Source organism: Bos javanicus, chromosome 18 (assembly GCF_032452875.1).
Source record: "Bos javanicus breed banteng chromosome 18, ARS-OSU_banteng_1.0, whole genome shotgun sequence".
NCBI classification, from domain to species: Eukaryota; Metazoa; Chordata; class Mammalia; order Artiodactyla; family Bovidae; genus Bos; species Bos javanicus.
Genome location: NC_083885.1, coordinates 6,860,240 through 6,882,475, shown reverse-complemented (window position 1 = coordinate 6,882,475; position 22,236 = coordinate 6,860,240). Strand labels below are relative to the sequence as shown.

The 22,236-nt window shown below is 45.3% G+C and overlaps 1 long non-coding RNA gene across 1 annotated transcript in view; it reads left to right on the top strand.

The window, feature by feature from the left end:
• The window catches only part of LOC133229988 (uncharacterized), a 113,898-nt gene that overhangs the window by 4,552 nt on the left and 87,110 nt on the right, over positions 1-22,236 (top strand). Inside the window, exon 4 of the long non-coding RNA XR_009730691.1 lies at positions 9,990-10,104. This is a non-coding gene — a long non-coding RNA (uncharacterized LOC133229988). The remainder of the gene's footprint in view (positions 1-9,989; positions 10,105-22,236) is intronic.

Below are 22,236 nucleotides of genomic sequence, written 5' to 3'. Positions count from 1 at the left end.
TTGTTTGCATTATTTAATTACTGGTTAACAGTTAACATGGATTCCCCTGGTGGCTCAGATGGCAAAGAATCTGCCTACAGTGTGGGAGACCAGGGTTCAATCCCCTGGTCGGAAAGATCCCCTGGAGAAGGGAATGGCTACCCGCTCCAGTATTCTTGTCTGGGAAATCCCATGGACAGACTGAGTCTGGGGATCCACAGTCCATGAGTCAGACACAACTGAGCGACTAACACTTTTAACAGTTAAATCCAAGTTCAGAGAGAAGTTCTTGAATTTGCCGCGTAAGAACTTTTATTTTTCCTTTACTCCCCTGCCTCTGTCTTCCCGGAAGTGGGTGCCTAGCCTGAAACCGTGTACTTGGTAGTTGGTCGTGGAAAGCACATGGGAATAATCTCTCACCTTGATCAAGAAGGGGGGAATTGCAAAACTTGATCCCCAGGTGGCTTCATAGGAACGGAAAAAAAAAAAAAAATGGAGATGCTGGCAGAGTCCAGTGCTTATAGTGTTTTTCTTTTTTAAAACAATCATTATGTTTGTGCTAGCAGCATGGTTGGTAATCACTTCTGAGCATGACTCTCTACATCAGCATGGCATTCTATCCGTTTTGAGGAAGCAATGAGGTCAAGAGTGGGTAAGGGCCTCCTTTTTGAAGCCCAGCTAGCTCAGACCCCGGCAAGGACCAACGTCCAGCGAGTCCCTGTTGCCCTTGGTAACATCTCCTCTGAAGATTGCAGTTCTGATGCAGTAAATTACAAAGGGGAAGACCCGCACTCTGGAGGGGTTTGACCCACAAACAGAAAAGCAGCGTCTTCTTGTGCTGTCAGGGCTGGAGGGGAGGCTGAGCAGAGTCCCAGCGTCCGCCCCTTCCCTGCAGCACGGCACTGGCAATCAGGGACATCGTCGCTCAGCCCCACGTCTCAGACAAGGCGGGGCGAGGGGGCGTCACCGGAGGAGACGGAAGATGGATAGTCCTGGATGTTCCTCTGTCCTATTGACGCAGACACACGCGTCTCTCTGTCTCACTGCTGGCATCACCTTCAATTTGGCCAGATGGACATCATGGGGGAAATTTCGTCTGGACCAGGAATCTTAAAACATTAAGAAAAAGAGCTGGCTCTTGGGAGAAATGAGGATGGGGCCATTAGAAGTTGGGAGCTGGGGCCATTAGGAAGCAGCCAGGCTATGTTGATGCACAGGGGGATTTCTGCTCGATAATGGGAAATGTGAACACAGGTTAGTGCTGTGATTACAGCCTCCTGGATGGGGGCCCCAAGAGGCCCAGAATAGATTAAGACTCACTCAAGCAAAGGTTGGGGGAAGGGAGGAAAGTCACCTCTTCAGGTCCTGGCCCATATGGTCAGAGGCATTCTCCTTCACCAAGCAGATGGCAAGGGTCCTTTCAGGGGCCACGCCAGGGAGTGGCACATGCATATTGTCTCCTGAGACCTGGAAGGCCTGGACCCTCAAGGCGGGGTGGGTGGTAAATTAAGTGCGTGCCCGAAACAGAACTCTTGAGAGAGTTTAGGAAAGCTTTGCTACACCCTGTTTCTGGGGGGCAGTTTGGCAACACCCATCAAGAATCTCAGAAAACAGACTCAAAAATACATAAATGTATTCTGGAAAAACACTCAGATATCCACACTACGGCTTAGAGGTAAGAAAGACCGTCAGCATGTTATTTGTACTGGGAAGAACACGAAATCATCTAAATGACCAACAACGGAGGAAATAGCTAAGTCAATTCTAGTGCCTTCCTCCAGTGGCACTCAGCAAACCTTTAACGGTGAAATCATGGTAATGACGTGGGAGAATGACTGTGGCCTGTTAGGTTAAAAAAGTGCAGATTACACTAAGAAAGCAGGCAGAATGTCATCACAATTCAGTAGAGAAAAGAGGTCTGAAAGAAAATGGGCCAAACTGTCAGCAGTGGTTGTCTCTGTGTAGTAGGATTCTGGGTGGTGTTTTATATTCTTTTCAGAGTGTTCAAAGTTTTCAAAAGTATCTATACATCGTGTGTGCTACGTCACTCAGTCATGTCCAACTCTTTGCGACCCTATAAACTGTTGCCCGCCATGCTCCTCCATCCACGATTCTCCAGGCAAGGATACCGGAGTGGGTTACCATGCCCTCCTCACCTACACATTAATATGTATGAATACATGTAACTAACATGCAGACCACTCTCCCTTCCTTATCTTTCTTCCTCTGCTTTGTTCTTCTCCACGCTGACGTTTTCCAACATCTTATGCACTCAGTTGTTTCTTTCCTACATGTCACAGGTGCTCCATCCTCTTGAATACAAGCTTCCCAAGGGCAGAGCTTTGCCTTGTTCAGAAATCTAAACCCCCTTCCCTCCCGGGCACACAGCCTTAGAATTCCATAAATATCCACTGAAAAAATTGATATGCTCTTTTGATAATCATAAAAAATGAAATGTTATTAAAATATATGGAAGGGAAGTTTTCATTGCAGAGGGTATGCTCCTCCCTGCCCCCATTTTCATGACTGTGATAAAATCAAGCCAGGGTACAGGAGGTATTAAGCTTCTGCTCTGTCATGGCAGTTGGTCAGTAGCAGCCACTGGTTGAGTCCCAGATGGGGAAGAGTAGTAAGAGACAACGCACCAGTAGGAAGGTGCCTGCAGTGACCCTAGAGTAGACGGCTTGAACCATGGGACCAGCCCTCAGGGCTGACATTCCCCGAGAAGGCCAGTGTGCATGGGCTCTGTGAATGTGATAGTTCTGTTTATACTGTCCACGTTTTCTCCCAGATAACTGTTGTTTCAGTCGTGGGTGCATCGTGCATTTCACCTGAATAGAGGTTTAGAAGGCTCATGGCAGACTAGAAAGGCCTCAGTGTACATACTGCTTTAGAATCCTGACCCCACACTTTTTAGCTGTATGACCTCACTCAAAATACTTAAACCTTCCTAATCTGTAGTTCTCTTATCTGCAAAATAATCCTGCTCTACAAAGGTATTCTGTGTATATGATTTGAGATCACATAGTGCTAAGCATATATGGCTTCCCCCAAAGTCACATCATCCACCAATGCAAAAAATCTGGTTTTCTAAGAATGAGCTCAGTTATAACAACACACAACAAACATCAGTTTCCACACTTATGAAAATTAGGGCCTAATTTTCCTCTCACTTGAGCTGTGACTTCCTCTGTCCTGTTGTGGTCTGCAGGCCACTGACATCCCAACCACCTGTGTGCATGTGAGTGCGTGCTCAGTCATGTCTGACTCTTTGTAACCCCTTAGACTGTAGCTCTCCAGGCTCCACTGTCCATGGAGTTTCCCAGGCAAGAATAGTGAAGTGGTTGCCATTGCCATTTCCAGAGGATCTTCCTGACCCAGGGGTCAACAACCCAGGTCTCCTGAAGGGTTTGTTAAACTAGGGCAGGGGTTAACAATACAGATTCCCTGTCCCCACTGGACTTCTGTGTCACAAACGTCTAGGTATGAATCTTTGAGAGTCTCCAGTCTTAAAGGATCGCCAGGTGATTCTCACGCACTTTCAAATGTGAGATCCCATGCAACTCATGTTTCTAAGAACACGCAGAAGAGCCTGTAGCCTTTTTAAAGTCAAGACACGAAGTTTGTGTTCTGTCTCCTCTTCCAGGGTTTTCCTTGTCATAAGGATGACATCTCAGAGCGTGGCTCAGCGAAAGAATACAGACATTTGCCATGTAGAATATGCACTCCCTCCAAGTGCTGTTCAGTCACATAGCCCTGACATGCCAAGCCTGTGTGTGCAGGGCTGTGGTTAACCACACAACAGTCCTGAATGCCTGGTTCTTGATGAGGATTCCGAGGATCTTTTTTAATTTGCACAGATGACCTAATGGAAATCTGAATCAGAGAAAGAAAAGATCTGTGCCCATTTTCACACCTCCCCACAAATTAATACCCCCCTCACTTCTCCTTATTTCTCCCTTCCAGTCCTTGAATGCTTAAATTTTACATATTCATAATCGTTACATTGATATGTTTCCAAGATACAGTTCTTTTCATTTCATGATCAATATCTTCCCCACTCTCCCTTTTCTGCCATTCCTCCCACACCGTAGAATTTCTTTCTCTATAGTAATTAATTCTTAACCTTTCTGTGAGGCTTCGCTGCTCTCAAAGCTTTTTCATGCCCATTTTCTTATGAGCGGAACCAGCTTCATTTATTTAGATGATAGCTTTGTTCTTGGTTGCGATAAAGCATCTGAGGGGAGAGCCAACCAGCAAAATGTTTAGGAGTTCATACTCTATAACTGGAGAGACCCAAATTCAGTTCCTGCCTCTTAACAGTGGTGAATTCAGACAAGTAATGTGGCCTCACATGGCCTGTTTCTCTTGTCTGTTACAGTGTAGGTAGTCAGCACCCAGCCCATAGAGTAGCTATGAGGATAAAATAAGATAATCACTTATAAAGTGCTCAGCACAGGGTTGATCTGAGTTCCATTAATGTCAGTTATTATATTGTTACTATCACTGTCATTAAATATATTAGATAAAGGCTTTTAATGACGGTAGGAAGTAAGAGGAAGCCAACCCACTCTGGCCTGAACTCACCCGCCAATCTAACTGAATGCAACCCACGGTTTTCAACTCAGAATAGGAAAGAAAGAACCACATTTTGCACCGTGCCCTTCACTGGTTATCTGCCTCATGGAGACATTCTGCCTCCATGTTATATGACATATTCATCTGGGACAGAAAGATACTTTTTGAGCTCTCACTGTCCCCACCCCACCCCACCCCACCCCTCAATAAAGAGCAGATATTGGGCATTGCTGGTTAAACTGAAATCCAGACTTTTCAGAGTTTAGAAATGTTTGGGAGGTACTTTTTGTAGTTCTCAGCTGGGACCTTTTTAGACTGGGGTGGAGATGAGGGGATTCCTCTTGCCAGACTTCTCATGGGAAAGCATGTTTGTGCAGGTCTCGGCAGACTTGCTTGGTTCCAAGAGTTCAGGCTCAGGTAAGCTTTGGACAGGCACCTGAGGCTCTGAGAGGCTTAATTGAAATGAGCCCAAACTTAAATATTTTGTGAGGTACGCCCATCACTAACTTTCTTGGCCAAGTGTTTAGGTGGCCTTGTGGATATGCTTCTGTTGGCACCCGGGAGACCCAGGTGCCGACCGTGGAGCTTGGTGTGCTTTGACCTCACTGCACCTCCAAAAGCTGCCGTCCACGGGTACGTGTTGGAGCTCACGGCACGATCACACTGAGACCTGGGAGCCTTTTCTCCCTTGGTACAGCTTGTCTCGCAGTTCCAGAAAAGCTGGGCCTCACCTTCCCCGGAGCAAAGTCCTCCATCCTGGGACTGAATTCTCTCTCGAATGTAACAAGTTTCAGAACAAGGGAACACCTAATCCAAGCATCCTGCCAAGCTCCCATGTCAACTGGGAGTGAAGCAGAGCCCGTCTTGTGAAAGACACACAGTACCCCAGCAGACAGAGCGCCCAGGGCCACCCGGGAGAGGAGTGGTTACTTTACCAAGACGTGCCGCCCTTTCTGGTTTGGAGAAGTGTCTCCCCACCCGAGTTCAGAATCGTCTGAAAACGTCTCCTCAACTACTCCCCCCACCCCAGACTATAAATCCCTCAGGGTCTTAGGCATTTTTTCATTCCTAGGGATAATCATATGCCAACAATGTTAATAAAACCTGCATGCCCTGAAAGTTTGAATGGAACACCATCTGAGAGTCCACGTTATTTTGAGAACATTCTTCGGGCCGACAGGAAACGAACTGAAAAGACGCAAATCAGATAACAGCACGCTGACATTCCAACCCTGCATTCACGTGGCCCTGTGGAGTGTTCTGGACCAGTCACACTCCAGCCTGTCAGAAAGAAGAGCCAGGGGCCCAATAGCAAAAATTTACTATGGGACGTAGATTTACAGGGTCTGAAGGTGTCAACATAAGGTAAGCAGGCAAGGGTGACAGCTGGGGTCTCCTGCCACCCCTGGGGCTGCAGGAACAAAGGCAGGACGAGATCTCATCCGGACTCAGAAGCCCGGCTGCACGACGGCAAATTGGGTGGTGGAAGCTCCCTGGGTGGGGCGGGAATGGTGAAGGAGGGACAAGCCTTGCTTGAGACATCGAGCACAGCACAGAGCAGGCAAGAATCCCTCTGGCAGGTCTTCACCTCCCAGCCACCAGACTCCAGCCAGTGCCTCCAATGACTGGGGCAACCAGAAGCCAGTTCCCAGGGGACAACGTCCCTAGGGAGTGGGTCTCGTAGCAAGTTAATATATGAGCAGTGCCCACATTGACTGAGGCCACACTATGTCGTTTTTGCACTTGTTACATAAGAGCAAACTGAAAAATCAGAAAGCCACGATTATCTGAGTGCAAACCCCTGCATCTTCACATCCAGTATTGTGTCTCGCCCTGTACTCCCAGTTTGGCATGTTATTCCAAATGCTTTATTTTCATACCGCTGGTATCTGCGTGGAGGACAGTCTCTGTACAAATTTCTGATTCAAGAAAGGAAAGGCCCTCCTTTCGCTAAAAGAAAGGGTGGCAGGAATGTAATTGGCGAGCATGGTGAGCAGGACTGCTTCACTGGACCAGTGTCAGGATCCCACAAGCGATCGGCTTTGAATATGCCGTGTGAGTGTCAGGCTGAGGCAAGCGCACGTCATCGGTGCCCCGCGCTGCATGTGCCAGTAAAACCATCCAACAGCTTTTCTTCAGGGTGATGTTGACACATGTCAAAGGCATTAGCATTCCTATTGGAATGACTCATTCAGAGGGAACAGTCATCTCAGAAAGATGACAGAGGGGAGGGGGAGAGGCATTTTGCAATCGTTCGAGATATGAAGACCAACTTGTCTTTTGGGGCTTTGGGGCTTTTAAAGAAGGCAGTCACTGCTATGGTAGCGTTGTTGGATAGTGTCATCATCATTGTGAGGTTGTCTGTTGCCTTAGCTTCACTAACAGAAATCTGGAGGAGATCTCTAAGCTGGGGGGACATGAGCGGGTGTCGCCCCGGCCTGGCCTCTCTCTTCTTCAGTGTATCAACAGAGGGCGATACCCAAGCCTGCAGCGTCCGCCTTGGCTTCAGCTCCTTTCCCTTGTGCGTCTCCAGACCTCAGCTCACTCTCCTCAGGCAGACTGTGTAGTGCTACACACAAGGCTGGCCTGTGGGGTCAAATTCACGGGTGCTGTCCTCCACCTCCATTCAGAGTCTCCTCTCCACAATGGGAGAACGTTGTTACCATTGTGGCTGTTGCTCGCTTTCACTTTGTTCTGTGGAAGTTTTGACTCTGGTTTTTGCTGTAAAGAAAATGAAACAAGATCAGTTGTAACTGCATGACCCTGCTGCTGCTGCTAAGTCGCTTCAGTCATGTCCGACTCTGTGCGACCCCAGAGATGACAGCCCACCAGGCTCCCCTGTCCCTGGGATTCTCCAGGCAAGAACACTGGAGTGGGGTGCCATTTCTTTCTCCAGTGCATGAAAGGGAAAAGTGAAAGTGAAGTCGCTCAGTTTTGTCCGACTCCTAGCGTCCCCATGTATTGCAGCCCACCAGGCTCCTGCGTGACCTTACTTACAGCCAAAGGCCCAGGGCTGCCCAGGACAGCCTGGCCTTGCCTGGCCTCAACCTCTGTCTGCAGGGAGGGGAGTTCCTCCTTCCAGGGGACCTCACACACAGCTCAGTCCCAGCGTTTTGAATCCTACCCTCAGTCATTGAGGAAGGCAGCAGAAAACAAGTGGCTCCAAACCAACTCCTCGCTCCTTCCTTCTTTCCTCCTTCGCTTCCTCCCTCCCTCACTCCCTCCCTCGCATCCTTTTTCCTGGCTTCTTTCCTTTATTCGTTTTTAAAAAATTCCTGTGAACCCAGTGTTGGTTATTTATCTGAATCTACTATAAAACTGAATCTATCTTCGTCTGTTACCTAAGGCCGCCAGTATTGATCTTCTCACAGATGTGAAGGCTCACGTTTCTGGAGCTTCTCCTCCAGATGCAGTTGCGTCTCTTTCCCCTTCTTCTCTGTCCCCCAGCTGCCTGAGCATAGTTTAGGGGGACCTTCTGAGCCAGCTCCATGGCGTTTACTCGCTTTCCCGTGAACTCAAGATACCCGAGGCCTCTTTGGTTGTTTCCTGGAATATGCCTCCTGTCTTTGCATCTTTCAGATGCTCCCTCTAACTCTCAGAAGTGTCCCCATCCTCTGATAACTCCCAGTTAACTCTCTTCTTAAGAGATCTTTAAACTTGATTCAGACCCTCAGGTCCTGACTTGTGCCTGCCAATCTCAGGCCCTCCCTTAGATTTACAGAAGTGTCTGAGTATCTGGGCTGCAATGCCTCGTGCGTCTCTGCGGCTCCCTAGATTGGTTCTCTCAGGCATCCACCGAAATGTAGAATTTGGCCTTCATTGTTGATTCAGCACCATGTTGACTCAGACTCCACCAACATTTATTTACATTTGGTGCAAGTGCTGGGAGAGGACAGACTCGTTTGTGAGCACCGCCCCCCACCCCCACCCCCAATCGTACTGGCTCCCTTCCTCCTGCCCCTCATCCTCCCTTATCTCCTCTCCTCTGCTCAGGAGCAATAAACACATTCCTCTCTCTGCCCCCTGCAGAGCCTTGCTGTTCAAATTGAGGCCCCTGAGGGCCTTGGCTTCTCTCCCTCCAGCTTGCCAAGGAAGTTTTCTAAAGAAATAGCTTGCTCTTCATGGAAAAAAAAGTCTGAAGAATATATTTTATTCTTCACGTAATTAAATCTACCTGTCCACCTACCTACATTTCATTTAATTGTCCTCTCAATTCTCACTGGCACACAGACAAAAGTGAACTTCGACAGAAAAATATGGGAGAAAAGAAGAGACTAAAGCGTTAAAGAATTGAAAATCATGGGACGGAATGAGAGACAGACGGAGAAACAAAGAGGGGAGGGAGGGCAGAAGGGGGAGAGGGAGGGACCCTAGATATCAGAGCTTGAGATTGACTGTAGCCTCCCGAACAGTGGTTTTAGAGCTGTCCTGTGAATGGGTGTTCCCCTGGGGGTTGTCAGCAGTTTAGACTTGTGAAGCCTCACCACCCTGCCAAAGACCTTGACCTGGTAAGTTCCATAAGGAGCACACTTTGAAAACTCTTCTAGGAAATGCCTAAGCTTAAGGCAGATAGTAAGATTTTATAAACTAAACACAGCAGAATTGGGGAGGATTATGTTTATGTTTCTTTTCATCAATTTATTTGAACTGTGCAGACATCATTCTGCCAGCCTTGATATCTTATTTTAGCCTAAGAATCTGAAGTCATCTCAAGTGGCAGAGTATCGAACACAAGCATCAGATGATCCAGGTTCTTTTTCAAACCCAACCTTAACTTAAACAGTATACACATTAGCCTTAATATAGTAGCTTTGCAGACATAGACACTATCAGGCCATCCAACGCAGTGTTGTCCGAATTCCTGGGGCTTTGGGTGGACACTTTAGAAAGAGAACATGGCAGAGAAGTGGTCATGAAGTAATACATGGAAAGTGTCTAGTACTTTGCTTAGAACACAGTGTTGTTATAATAAAAGGGGACTCTGATTTATCTGTTGAGGACAGGTTGGCGAGTTCCCTGGCATGTGATATCCTTGGTACTTAATCAGTGTCTCATCTCTGAGGAGAGTACCCACTTCAGGTTGGCACTAGTGGTAAAGAACCCACCTGCCAATGCAGGAGACTCAGGAGACCTGGGTTTGATCCCTGGGTTGGAAAGATACCCTGGAGTAGGGTATGGCTACTGACTCCAGTATTCTTGCCTGGAGAATTCCATGGCTGGAAGAGCCTGGCCGGCTACAGTGCATAGGGTAACGAAGAGTAGGACTCTACTGCAGTGACCTAGCATGCATGCCCACTGCCCCATAGTCTTCTACACATGCACGCATAAAAAGGGGAGACCTGTGCCCATCACCAGAGGACTATATTCTCTCTCCAGGAAAATGCAAAGGCCCACATAGCGTTGTGAATTTTTCCATTTGCTTTCTTCTCCAGACCTTCATCAAAGCTGCTGCAGGTCCATCAGCTTCGTTCCCCTGGAACTAAAGAGCCTTGTAAGAACTTCACGAGGACCATTCATCCAGGGAGTCCTCAACCTCAGTTCTCACAGGTATGAAAGAGATGACTGACTTTGGCCTTTGAAAGTTCATAAAGGCAGCTCTTGTTCTTTATGTCAAGTGTCTTATTAAAAGCCAGCTAATGACTATGTGTGAGGTCACATCTGGATGGACAGTTGTATAAAGGACTCATACAAAGGTCAATTCTCTTTGTATCCACTCCTGATCTTCCGGTATTGAAAACAAGTATGGGCACGGTCTCCTTCACAGGATGTTACATTCAAAGGCCACTGGGCTCAAGATTTCACCCTCCACGTAGATATTCACTTTCACAATCCCTAAGCAGTAGCTTATCCTGAGTCCCATAATTCATGGCATATACATTAGTCGTCCACAGGGGGACATAAAAATGCTTTTGGTGTGAACCTAGCTTGTGTGTGTTTCAAGCACTATTTGATTCGTGGGAGTTACTTAAAATAGATGAGAGCAGAGTAAGGTGCCCTTCAGAGAGACTGTCACACCGATTTGCTTTGTACTTGGTAGATAAATGTGGTTCAACCTGTTTGAGCATTTTCGAGGTCAGAGTGAGCAGGCTTGAATAGCCCACATCTTCACGGCCTGGACCTTCTGCCAGGCCAAGAATATGGGAAACGCACCACAGCTTCCACTGCACCGTTTAACTCGTCCTGGGATCCTTCACTCGGTATTGGTGGTAGTCTGCCGTGACATATCTGCAATTAAAGGGTGATGTCAGTTGACACAGTGCCACAGAGACCAGTTCAACATTGTTCCTCAGAAAATAAGTGCAGGATTCAATCCCGAAAACATTGGTAGTGGTCCAGGGACTGAGTCATTTGGCTCTGTCGGAGCGTCTGAGCTAGCTGCAACATGTCAGGAAGCCCAGGTTCCCTGCACACCGTGGAAGCAGGAAAATGTACTTTGCAAATAACGCACTGCTCTAGGGAGCTGTTCTTCCCTCACAACTCAGGTCTTACCTTCCTCGTGCGTATTAACCCCTTTTCTTGCAGCTCACCACTGTGCTGGGCGGGAAGAGCAAAGGCCACACAATCTGCATTGTTGCTGACACTTTGGGGTGCTTGGAGATGTTTGTTTTCTCCTTTGCTTCTTGCAAAAGAGCTGGGAATTGGAAGATTAACCCAACTTAACTTAGGGGCACCTCCCATTTTGATGGGAATATTTGGAATGTATTATAGACTTGTACAAAAAAAAAAAGAAGCCAAAAGTCTACCCAAATGACTCTGTACTCATGTTTGCACCATCGAAATGTCCCACAAAAAATAATAATACCTAGTTTAGAGGAGGGGCACAGGCTGCCCCTCTAAAACGGAGAATACGGTTATGTCTACACTGACTTTCTCTTGTTGCAGTAACACACTGTCACCAGCTTGGCTTGAAACAACACGAATTTGTTATCTTACTCTTCTGGACTTCAGAAGTTTGACATGGATCTCCCTAGGCTAAAATCAGCATAGTTGTGTTCCTTTGGCAGTTCTAGGAGAGAATTAGAAAACTAATTTCCTTGCCTTTTTTAGCTTCTAGAGGTCACTGTGCCCTTTGGCTTGTGGCCCTTCCTCCGTCTTCAGAGCCAGCAATGGTGGGCGGATTCCTCCTCACCTCACAACCCCCTGATTCCACCTCCCTCTTCCACCTTGAAGGACCTTTGTGTTTACACTGAGCCCATCCAGGTCGTCCGAGATCACCTATTTTAGGGTCGGCTGATTAGCAGTCTTAATTCCATCGGCAACCTTCATTCCCATTTCCCATGCCAAGTAATAGAGTCACATGTTCTCGGCATTAGGACTGGACCGTTTTTTTGTGGGGGGAAGGGAGGTCGTTATTCTGACTATCACAATTTCTCATTTTGGCTGTCAACTGTACCAAGTAAATTCCAAATGCAAATGAGTCCTTTCCCATCTGTGCTTCTGCAAAAGAAATACAACTGAAATTGATTTCATACAACAATTACATAAGTGAATGTGGAATTACAAATTTATGGTAGGAGAAAGGTGGGTTTTTTTTTTAAATGCCTTTTGGTTAAGAGCCAAAGATTCTTAACTAAAAATTTGCAGAAAGTACTGCTATAAACAGATGACTATTAAACTTAAATAGTCATCAAGTTAAGTTAAATTCAATCTAACTTAAATATTTATTAGGAGTGAAAGCAAACATAAACGTTGAAAACTCAAATCCTTATTTCTCAGCTGTCTCCTCATTTGCCCACAATGTATTTCTGGCTGTTCAGAGGTAATTTCCTAGATTTTATTAACCTGTAACAGAAGGGGTTTACAGCTAAATCCATTCCAGAGAGTAACTCATTTGTAACCCTGTGTTGCAGCTCTCTAGAGCCAAAGGGGTTAAGGAAAATGAGCATGAACTCAGAAACCTTGCTGCCTGGGAGCTTAAGTCAGTTGAAGAAATGTAGGGGACCTGATCCATTAGCAATATGTAGGTTTCCCTTGATAAAATAATTGCAAATGATGAGAAGGGGGTGACAGAAAGTGAGATGGTTGGATGGCATCATTGACACGAGTTTGAGCAAAGTTCAGGAGACAGGGAAGGACAGGGAAGCCTGGCGTGCTGCAGTCGATGGGGTCACAAAGAGTCGGACACGACTGAGTGACTGAGCGACAGTAACAACAATATATTAAGTATTCAAATATATTCATAGGCACGTATTTTCTGCTCAGCACAGTTTCAGGCACCCAGGCTATGGTTGCGAAAAAGGCAGGCAGGCTGTCTCCCCTCTTCAGGTTTACTCTCCTAGAGGGAGAGCGTGATAAACATGTAGATATTTAAAATTATTGTTGAGCATATATAATAGAACACACACACACATCAACACACATATACCAGAAGACAGACAGCACCAATTGAATAATTAAGGAGAATTCTGTAAAGGACTACTTATGTAGGTGCGGGCAGGTTCAGGGTGAACCGGAGACCCCCAGCAGGGATGGCATGGGGCATCAATACTCTGACCCACACCCCTCCTGCCCTCGACTGCCTGTGAGCACATCCAGTGGCCAGATCCAGCCTGTAGCCTGAGGTCCCAGGAGCCCACTGTTGCCCGTAAAGATCAGCCTTCTTTAGCACAGAAGAAGGGGAGGGGTGGATGGGACCCAGAGGGGCAAACTCAAACCTTCCAGCACCTCCTGGTGCAATGGGATCGATTTTAGTTTTCAAGGAAGGTCTCTCCTAAGGGGGACATTTGAACTGTGACCACAAAAGGAAAAGAAACCACTGATGCCCAGACCAGGAGCAGGAGGTTCTTGGCAGGAGCCCCCAGTCGCCAGTGCAGAAGGACCTGTAGGGTGGGATTCACCTGGTGTGCTGGGAAAAGGAGAGGCCAGTGTGGGAGCAACAGAGGCTGCTGGGACGCAGGTGATGGGAAGTGGCATAGGGAGCAGCTGACGAAAGGAAAAGGAATAACCCAGAGCAAAACGGCAGAGGGGTCGTGTTGACAGTTCATCTTCCCAGATCAAAGTTTGCTATTGTTTTCGAAATAATTTTATAGAAGAAAACATTTTAGGCCTTTTGAAATATACGATCCAGTGGTTTATGGTATACTTGTAGTGTTCTGCAGTCATTCTAAAATATTTCCATCACCCCAAAAAGAAATCACTTCCCTCCCAATTTTCCCCATCCCCCCATCCACTGGCAACCAGTGCACTACCTCATGTCTCCATGGATTTGCCCATTCTGTGCATTTACTGCTATAAATCGACTCATACGCTATATGGCCAATTGCATTTGACTTCGTTCGCTTCGCACTACGCTTTCAGGATTTGTCTGTGTTGGAGCACGTGTCAGTGTTCTGTTCCCTTATATGACTGAATGATGCTCCAGCGTTTGTATATTCCATATTTATTCTGTCAGTTCTTTAGCTGATGGACATGTGGATTGTTTCTACCTGTTGGGTGGTGTGAGTCATGCTGCTCTGGACATTTTTCTGCAAGCTTTTCTGTGGATATATGCTTCTGTCTGTTTTCAGTATATACCTAGGAGTGAAATTCTGAGTCATAGGGTAATTCTGTGTTTCAGCTTTTAAGGAACTGCCAAAATGTTTCTCACAGTGTTTACACCATATTATATTCCCATCAGCAATGAACGAGGCTTCCAATATCTCCATGCCTACACCAACACTTGTATTTCTCATTTTTAAATTATGGCCATCCTGGTAGGTGTGAAGTGAAATCATCAGATTATGATTTTGATTTACATATTCCTAATGAATAGCGATGATGAACATCTTCTCACGTGTTTGTCGGCCGTTGGTTTATTTTCCTTAGATGAACGTCTGCTCCGGCTTTTTGCATATATTCTAATTGGGTGATCTGTCATTTTATTGCTTTGTGAGATTACTTCATAGATTCTGAATTCTAGACGTTTGTCAGATGTATGATTTTCAAACACTTACTGTGATTCTCTGGGTCATTGTCTTAGTTGGTTCAGGCTGCTGTAATAAAGCACCGCTAACTGGGTGGTTTACAAACAACAGAGATTTGTATTGTGTAGCTCTGGCTGGAAGCTGTGAGATCAGGGTTCTGGCCTGTTGGGTTCTGGTGAGAACACGCTTCACGATCACAGACGGCCACCTTCTCATTGCATCCTCCGTGCCCTTTCAGACCCGCAGAGGGCACAAATCCCATTTGTGATGGATCCACCCTAGTGGCCGCATCTAACCCTGATTACTTCTCAAAGGCCCCCCTCCAAGTGCCTCAGTATTTAGTGGGTGGAGTTTCAACATATGAATTTCAGGACACACACCTTCAGTACGTAAGACTTACATTTTTCATTTTCTTGGTGGTGTTTCAAAGGTGCATCGTTTGAAGCACAGATTTTTAAATTTTGTTGAAATACAGCTTATCTAGTTTTTTTTTTTTTTCTTTTGTTGCTTGTGCTCTTAGTGTCACATTTAAGAAACCACAGCCTAATCCAAGTCATAGGGATTTATTCCTTTTTTTTTTCCTCTTATAGTTTTAGCTCTTACATTTAGATTTTTGATCTACTTTGAGTTAACTTGCTGAATATGGTATAAAGTGAGGGCTTCCCAGGTGGCTCAGTGGTAAAGAATCCATCTGTCAATGTAGGTGACGAGGATTCGATCCGATCCCTGGGTTGGGAAGATCCCCTGGAGGAGGAAATGGCTACCCACTCTAGTATTCTTGCCTGGCAAATCCCATGGACAGAGGATCCTGGTGAGCTGCGGTCTCAGAGTTGGACACAACTGAGCGACTGAAATACACATATGGTATAAGGTAGGGGACCTGACTTAATTCTTCTGCACTGGGATATCCAGTTGCCACTGCACTGTTAGTGGGGAAGACTGTTCTTTCACATCGAATGGTCTTGGTAACCTTGTTGAAAATCAATTGACCACAGATGTATAGGTTTATTTTTGTACTCTGAGTTCTGTTCCATCGATCTGTATGTCTGTCTTGATGCCAGTATCACACAGTTTGATTTTTATTGTTTTTCAATAAGTTTTGATACCAGGAGTATGTCTTCTTTGTTTTTCAAGATTTTGACTATTCACATACCTTGCATTTCCTTATGAAATTTAGCATCAGGTTGTCCATTTCTTTGAAAAGTAAAAATAAAAAAAGACAGTTATGATTTTGATAGAGTTGTATTGATTCATTGGGGAGCTATTACCATTTTAACAACATTAAGGCTTTTTATCTATGGTCATGGATAACCATAGGTATCATTTTTCGTTTACTTAGGTTTTCCTTGATTTCTCTCAGCAAAGTTTCAGAGTTTTCAGGGTGCACATCTTACACTTTCTTGGTTAAATCTGTTCCTAAGTATTCCAGTACATTGTTGGATAGAAGTGGTGAGAATAGACGTTTCTGTCTTGTTCCTAATCTTAGAAAGAAAGAAAGTGTCCAGTCTTTCACGACTGAGTCAGTTTGTTAGCTGTAAGTTCTTCATATATTCTCCTTATCAGGTTGAGGAAGTTAATTTCTGTCCCTAGTTTGTTGTATGTTTTTATCATGGAAGATGATGGGTTTTGTCAGATTCTCTTTCTGCATTTATTAATATGATCATGTGGCTTTCTCCCCTTTATTCTATTAATATGGTATATTACCTTGATTTATTCTGACCAACCTTGCCTTCCTTGGATGACTACCACTTGGTATCAATGTATAATCCTTTAATTATATTGCTAGGTTCAGTTTAGTAGTATTTTGTTGAGAATTTTTGCATCTATATTCATAAGAGATACTATCAGATCAGATCAGATCAGATCAGTCGCTCAGTCGTGTCCGACTCTTTGCGACCCCATGAATCGCAGCACGCCAGGCCTCCCTGTCCATCACCAACTCCCGAAGTTCACTGAGACTCACGTCCATCGAGTCAGTGATGCCATCCAGCCATCTCATCCTCTGTCGTCCCCTTCTCCTCCTGCCCCCAATCCCTCCCAGCATTAGAGTCTTTTCTAATGAGTCAACTCTTCACATGAGGTGGCCAAAGTAATGCAGTTTCAGCTTTAGCATCATTCCTTCCAAAGAAATCCCAGGGCTGATCTCCTTCAGAATGGACTGGTTGGATCTCCTTGCAGTCCAAGGCACTCTCAAGAGTCTTCTCCAACACCACAGTTCAAAAGCATCAATTCTTCGGCGCTCAGCCTTCTTCACAGTCCAACTCTCACATCCATACATGACCACAGGAAAAACCACAGCCTTGACTAGATGGACCTTTGTTGGCAAAGTAATGTCTCTGCTTTTGAATATGCTACCTAGATTGGTCATAACTTTCCTTCCAAGGAGTAAGCGTCTTTTAATTTCATGGCTGCAGTCACCATCTGTAGTGATTTTGGAGCCCAGAAAAATAAAGTCTGACACTGTTTCCACTGTTTCCCCATCTATTTCCCATGAAGTGGTGGGACGGGATGCCATGATATTCGTTTTCTGAATGTTGAGCTTTAAGCCAACTTTTTCACTCTCCACTTTCACTTTCATCAAGAGGCTTTTGAGTTCCTCTTCACTTTCTGCCATAAGGGTGGTGTCATCCGCATATCTGAAGTTATTGATACTTCTCCCAGCAATCTTGATTCCAGCTTTGTGTTTCTTCCAGTCCAGCGTTTCTCATAATGTAGTCTGCATATAAGTTAAATAAACAGGGTGACAATATACAGCCTTGACGAACTCCTTTTCCTATTTGGAACCAGTCTGTTGTTCCATGTCCAGTTCTAACTGTTGCTTCCTGACCTGCATACAAATTTCTCAAGAGGCAGATCAGGTGTTCTGGTATTCCCATCTCTTTCAGAATTTTCCACAGTTTATTGTGATCCACACAGTCAAAGACTTTGGCATAGTCAATAAAGCAGAAATAGATGTTTTTCTGGAACTCTCTTGCTTTTTCCATGATCCAGCAGATGTTGGCAATTTGATCTCTGGTTCCTCTACCTTTTCTAAAACCAGTTTGAACATCAGGAAGTTCACGGTTCACATATTGCTGAAGCCTGGCTTTGAGAATTTTGAGCATTACTTTACTAGTGTGTGAGATGAGTGCAGTTGTGCGGTAGTTTGATCATTCTTTGGCATTGCCTTTCTTTGGGATTGGAATGAAAACTGACCTTTTCCAGTCCTGTGGCCACTGCTAAGTCTTCCAAATTTGCTGGCATATTGAGTGCAGCACTTTCACAGCATCATCTTTCAGGATTTGGAATAGCTCAACTGGAATTCTATCACCTCCACTAGCTTTGTTCGTAGCGATGCTTTCTAAGGCCCACTTGACTTCACATTCCAGGATGTCTGGCTCTAGGTGAGTGATCACACCATCGTGAATATCTGGGTCGTGAAGCTCTTTTTGTACAGTTCTTCTGTGTATTCTTGCCGTCTCTTCTTAATATCTTCTGCTTCTGTTAGGTCCATACCATTTCTGTCCTTTATTGAGCTCATCTTTGCATGAAATGTTCCTTTGGTATCTCTGATTTTCTTGAAGAGATCCCTAGTCTTTTCCATTCTGTTGTTTTCCTCTATTTCTTTGGATTGATCGCTGAAGAAGGCTTTCTTATCTCTTCTTGCTATTCTTTGGAACTCTGCATTCAGATGTTTATATCTTTCCTTTTCTCCTTTGCTTTTCACTTCTCTTCTTTTCACAGCTATTTGTAAGGCCTCCCCAGACAGCCATTTTACTCTTTTGCATTTCTTTTCTCTGGGAATGGTCTTGATCCCTGTCTCCTGTACAATGTCACGAACCTCATTCCATAGTTCATCAGGCACTCTATCAGATCTAGGCCCTTAAATCTATTTCTCACTTCCACTGTATAATCATAAGGGATTTGATTTAGGTCATACCTGAATGGTCTAGTGGTTTTCCCTACTTTCTTCAATTTAAGTCTGAATTTGGCTATAGTTTGTTTTTTTTTCCTTGTGATTTTGTTTGGCATTAGGAAGTGTTCCCTGTTTTTCTTTTTGAAAAAGTTTGAGAAAGATTGGTGTTAATTCTTTTAATATTTGGAAGACTTCACTAATAAAGCCATGTGGTCCTGGGTTTTCTTTGCTGGAAGTTTATTTGGTTTAACTACTGACTCTGAATCTTTCTTTTTTTGCTTGAGTCTTGGTAGTTTGTGCGTTTCCAGGAATTTGTTCATTTCATCTAGGTTATCTAATTTATTGGCATATGACTGTTCATAGTATTCTCTTACAAGCCCGTTTATTTCTGAAAAGTTGGTAGTGCTTTTGTTTCTGATTTTGAGTAATTTGAGGCTTCTCTCTTTCTTGATTAGTCTAGCTAAAGGTATGTAAATTTTGTTGATCTTTTCAAAGAAACAACTTTTGGTTTCATTGATCAGAGTTTGTTTTTGAAGAGAAGTTTTTCACTTCGTGATAACTGCCTCTAGTTGTGGGGAGTTCATACTGGTTTCTGCAAGCATAGAGGTACTATTCTCTTCAGGGTGCAGTGTTTTTAAAATGATGGCTCTGTTTTCATTTGATGAATGAAGTTACATAAGTATTGACTTAAACAGAAAATCCTCTCCCTTTAGTGAAAGAGGGTTGGCTACATTCTGACAGATGCAGCAGGCTTGGGATGGTAATAAGGGAAAATCATCCCTGAGGACACTGAAATCTGTTACAGTCACTGTAGGCCTTACCCTCTTTGCCGAAAGCAACTTCAACCAAACACAAATCTCCGAATGTAAACATTTCCTCTACCTGTTACCTTATTCTCAAATGCCTTCTCACCGTCTCTCCTCCACAGACAGAGGATGTGTGTTTACATCCTTTTTCCTTATAAGGCTCCTTGTCTCCTCTCACCCCATAAGCCCACAGAAGTCTCACTCAGGTGAAGCTAGAAAAGAAATCCTGCCAGATAGCCATGAAGCCAGTCTCTTTTCTACATCTGACTTCGCGTGGTCTATCTCCTCTGCCTTCATGGTCTGCCGTCCCATCTAGGCAACTCCAGTCCGTGCTCTAGCATGTCTCAAAATAAAGAAGACCCTTTGACTTGTTCTCATCAGGAGAATCATGTCGAGGGTCAACAAGTGGGTGGACCTTGATCCCCTAATTAGAGGAGAGAAAAGGCATGGTATTGTGCCCAAGGCAGGGCAGTCTTGCGTGAGGGGTGGTCTGGGCAAAGGTTGAGTGGCAGGAAAAGGTGGACGGAGTGCAGGTCATCGCAGGACAGTGCAGCATCTGGAACACCCTTCAGCTCCCTGCCGGAGTGGTCCCACGGACAGAAGCTTGTTTGCTGTTTGACCTCTTGCCCTTTTCTCTCACATTTCCCTCTGGTGGGAAAGAAGCTGAAAGCACAGCGGAGGGACCTGAGGGCATCCTTCTTGGGGATCCAGTGGAGACTCCACAGGGAGGTCCCGCAGCAGAAGCTGATGCTCATCTCGAGCCTTGTGTTAGCAGAAGTGAGTGCTGCAACTTGTGACTTGGAGTGTGTGCACGTGTGTGTGTGCTTGCGTGAGACTGTCCACACAGACATGGACCCAACAGTTCCTCCCCTGCCTGTGCACACGTGCCACTGCTTCTGCCGAGAGGAGGAGGCCTCTTCCCTCGAATGCAGCTGTCTTGCCTTGTGTTGACGGAGTGAGACTGCACCTTAAGAAGTCTGGGAGCTGCCACATCTACCGTTTCCTGACCCAAATATCATGTCAAGAAGATTGGGCCAAACCACTGAAAAATGGGAGAAGACATGGAGAGGGAAGGTTCATTTGTTTGTTGTCTAAAAAGAAAGTGTAGGTGATTTGACTTCTTAAAAAACATAGCTCTCGTTTTGCAGTGTAAATGGAGGAGCTGTGTTTGTGAGTGTTGCATGAGGGGATGGCTGAATGTTGACCTTTAATGTCAGATCTGTAGAGAATACCTGTGGATTCCAGAAATGCTCTTTCTAGACCTGGTTCGTGATGCCTTCAAAGTGTCTCTGTTTTCAGGATGGTGAACATGTTGTTTCTTAGAGAGAAGATAAGACGGGACCTGTTTCCGACAGTGGTCACCTGCTTTGGTCTCAGGCACGTCTTTGCATGGGAAGCTCACCCACTGCCCAGGCAGGAATTATATTTAGAGACTCTTATGTTCTCCAAAGTCCTAACAGGATTCCAACGCAGCCACAAACAAGTCCAGGTTTCACTCACGTTCCCTGCTCCTCTCACAGTCATCACCTCAAAGGAGAAAGGTGAGGGGCTGGGAGGGTTCTTGAGTTTGTCCAAGTCTCCTGGGTAAATGTCAGCTGGGTCTTGAATGCGACCCCAGGGAGAGAGAGAAGGAAACCCTGCCAGCCTGACACAGAGAAGAGGGGCGGAGCTTTCATGGAAGAGCCAGATTCACGGCTTCATTGATTCAAATTTATTTCCTTCTCTCTCTCCTTCCATTCATTGCACAAACCAATCAGGTGTATGCATTGGGGAATGTCTTTAAGAACACTTCAAAAAGCCACTGAGAGCTAAATATTTTGGCCCTCATTTTACAGTCAGTTTCAGACAATAACTCGACAGTGACCACATGTTCAGCCGTTGCCGGAGCTAGAAATCTTAACAGCGCCTTCACATTTCAAAGATGACATTCATTATCCTACCCTAGTGTTTCCCAAATGTAAATGAGTTGCCATATTCAATTATACATATATTACAACTTAGTCAGTATTTTACAAATTTATTTACTCTTTAGATAAATCTGTTTTAATAAATTTTGCAAGCTTAGCAGAGAAAAACCAACATGGCTTGTCCCAAATAGAAAGGATAAATGAAAATAAAGCCCCACTGTTGGTGTCTGGCTGCATACGAGGCCCTCTCCAAGGTCTTGAACCTGCAGCCTGATCACTCTGTTAAAAGGGGCAGCTGCTGCTGCTGCTGCTAAGTCGCTTCAGTTGTGTCCAACTCTGTGTGACCCCATAGATGGCAGCCCACCAGGCTCCCCTGTCCCTGGGATTCTCCAGGCAAGAACACTGGAGTGGGTTGCCATTTCCTCCTCCAGTGCATGAAAGTGAAAAGTGAAAGGGAAGTTGCTCAGTCGTGTCCGACTCTTCGCGACCCCATGGACTGCAGCCTACCAGGCTCCTCTGTCCATGGGATTTTCCAGGCAAGAGTACTGGAGTGGGGTGCCATCACCTTCTCTGAAGAGGGTAGCCAGCAAGTGTTAACCCAAAGGTGTTAGAAACATCCTGACCCCCTGGCTGAGACTTTCTCCTATGTGAATGAGTAAGAATGGAAGAGGATTGAAAAGGGCAATGAGCACTCAAGAGGTGTCAGTGTTTTTCAGCGCCTTTCTTTGATGTACTATGTAAAACCAGCTCCTGTACCACCTTTGGGAAACACTACTCTGTGTGGTTCCTCATGAGTTCCTTTAAAAGTGGTCTTGGAAGAAACAGACAAGAAGCAGCCAATACAGGGACTTCCCTGGTGGTCCAGTGGCTAAGACTGCACTCCCAGGGCAGGGGACCCAGGTTTGATCCCTGACCGGGGAACTAGACCCCACATACTACAAATAAAAGTTTGCCTGCTTCAGAGAAGATCCCATGTGCCGCAACTACGACCCAGCACAGCCAAATGAATGAATAATTCGAAAAGCAGCAAATACAGGAATGTGTGAAGAGTGTTATGTTATCATGGTCCCCGACCTTTTTTGACTATGCACCCTTATTATAAACTTCTTGATCATACTTCCTGTACACATTTATATTTCATCCTTTAACATTAACCAGGGGGCACCGGT